Source organism: Pteropus vampyrus, unplaced genomic scaffold, assembly GCF_000151845.1.
Source record: "Pteropus vampyrus isolate Shadow unplaced genomic scaffold, Pvam_2.0 Scaffold1, whole genome shotgun sequence".
Lineage (NCBI taxonomy): Eukaryota > Metazoa > Chordata > Mammalia > Chiroptera > Pteropodidae > Pteropus > Pteropus vampyrus.
Genome location: NW_011888782.1, coordinates 433,381 through 435,848, shown reverse-complemented (window position 1 = coordinate 435,848; position 2,468 = coordinate 433,381).

The window sequence follows — 2,468 nt, the reverse complement described above, 5'->3', positions numbered from 1 at the left end:
GAGTAAATCACAATATGGCTTTGTTTCCTAAGCAAGAATCTGCAAACCCGTCAGCAGGTGGGGGTGTTCCCTTGACGGTCTGTCTGTGTACAGCTTTCTCAGAGCCCTTCCCCCTGATGGCCTTTTCCTCCTTGTCCATTGTCTGCAACTCTCCTTTCACTAACGATGCTATAGGGTGATAGTGGCCCCGGTTAATGAATAGCTGTAATAATTTTGCTACTTGAAGAAGGTGGGTAAATGAAATATTACCTGGCTCTTCCCACTCCATTACCCACCTTACATGGCCCCCAGTAGATTCCCCCACCCCCCTCCCAGGGGCCAGTGAACTTTAGTGCAAATAGAAGAGGCTCCCCGCAATTTCAGAATGACTCCAAAAGATAGAGCTGGTTCTGGAGCTGGAATGGACAGAGAGGGCTGGACAGCCTGGTTTGAGTCCAGGTCCAGTCAGTTATCATTTGTATGAAGTTGGCCACAATGGTTACTTCCTTAATTTCGGATTTCTCATCTTCAGATGGGGCCCTGAGATCAGTCTGTCTTCCATCACAGGCCTCTCTATGGTGAGGATCACCCTAGAGGGCTTTGGGCCAAAGGATAACTTATGGAGCTATGGCATTTGATTCTCACTGCATTTTCTCTCTCTTATGCCAAGAACGTTCAAGGAAGGATGGGATAAAAAGGATCCTGCAGGCCTGTTCTTTCCTGGCTTTTTCATTCAGCCCTGGGGGAGAGGGAGAGGGAGTGGAGCAGAGGGTGGGCTTCCTAGAACTGGCCAGGGAGGTGACGTAGATACGATGTGCACAGGGAGGTGGTTCTATCCCTGGGATCCGGCCTCTGCAGGGTCTCTAGACTCAGGGGAGAAGCTTTGGCCTCAGACTGGGAAGAGACTGAAGGCACACAGTGGCAGGACCTAAGTACCCACAGGTGGCTCTGGGAGCCAGACCCAAGAATGCCAGAGAGCAGGATGAGGGCTTGAAGTCAGACATAAGTGATTTAAAGAAATAACTGTGGCACACGTTTTGCACTCTTAAGTTTGTAGAGTGAGGATTCCACTCTCAGTAGTAAGAACCTAATACAAATGTGAGCTCTTGGATTGTTTCACATGCCTACTAGCTCCTGATTGCAGCCACTCAGGAAATCAGATTTGTAGAACCCCCTCTCCCCATCTTGTTACCTTTCACTCACATTTGAGCTTACCAAAGGTCTATCAAGTGTGTACATTTCTCAGTGGCCTAAGCATGAGTGGGCATCCCTGAGGCTGTGCTGCATTGATGACCCACCACACAGCATCTGACAACCTCCCGCATCGGCTTCACATGAGGAGCCAGTTAAAATTGCCACTCCTGGGTCCCCCTCAGACCCATGGAAACAGACTCTGAGGCTGGGTGGACAGTGCTGGAACTCTGCATTTCAATAACATCCTCTACGAGAGTTTAATGCTCAAGGAAGTTTCTTACGCTTCGCTCTAGAAGTGAAATGAAGAGACACCATTATATTCCCTGCTGGCGGCTGAGAGAAAAAATTTGTTGTGGGAGTGGTAGTGTGGCTGCGACCACGTGATCAATGACAATTACGATATCAATTCCATTTTATACCATGGACTTAGCTGTTTGGGTTGAACCCCACTTCTGGATATAAATCAAGAGCAGTGATCAGGTCTCCTGAGAGATCAGTACTAGGGGCCTTTGACAGCCACCTGCAGAACTTCACCGAAGGAACAGGAAGCATCTGCTGCCTGCTCTGTACCGGGCTGATGGTTTGAGAGAGGCATTATCTCTGATCCCCACAAGCTCCTGAGGGCTGTGGCATGGGCACCTCCTCTGACCAGAAAGTGCAGGTGCTGTCTGCTCTCTGTCTGGCAGATACACATAATAGGACAAATTAGTGACCAACTTAAATCAATAGTAAAATGACAATATATTAATAGCAATATCATAATAGAATAAAGACTTGGAGAGCAACCAATCTTCCAGGATCTGAAGGGTGGCATTCACCGTTTGTGAACTTAGCCGAAGGCAGTGCCTCCAGAATTTGGTTAAATTGTGGCAAGAAGGACAGTGTTAGTAGCAGGGAATCATTTTCCAAGCAGAACCATTTTAAAGGCTGAAACTGGTCCTTGAGGCTGCATGGAGCCTCCCTTCCTGAGAGATCTTTAGAAATAAGGCTGGTGGCTTTGGAAATAAAGCTGCTGTAACAGTGGCTTTCACAAAGACTTCATGGCCGTTTGGCTGTTGACATAAAGTTTTTGGCTTACCACCATATGAGGCCTTTCTGGAGGTGGCTTCCGGAGTACCCTGGAAGGGTTTTTCAAGGGATCCACACGTGGGAATGACCAGTGCCCAGCTGCTCCAGAGGATATGGTGCAGCCAGGTCTCTATCTGGCAAAGGGCCAGGTACAGGATCAGTCTGGTGGGACATGATGGTCAAGATCTTATTGACAATCTCTAGGCTCTTGCTGTGCCTGTCTCCTA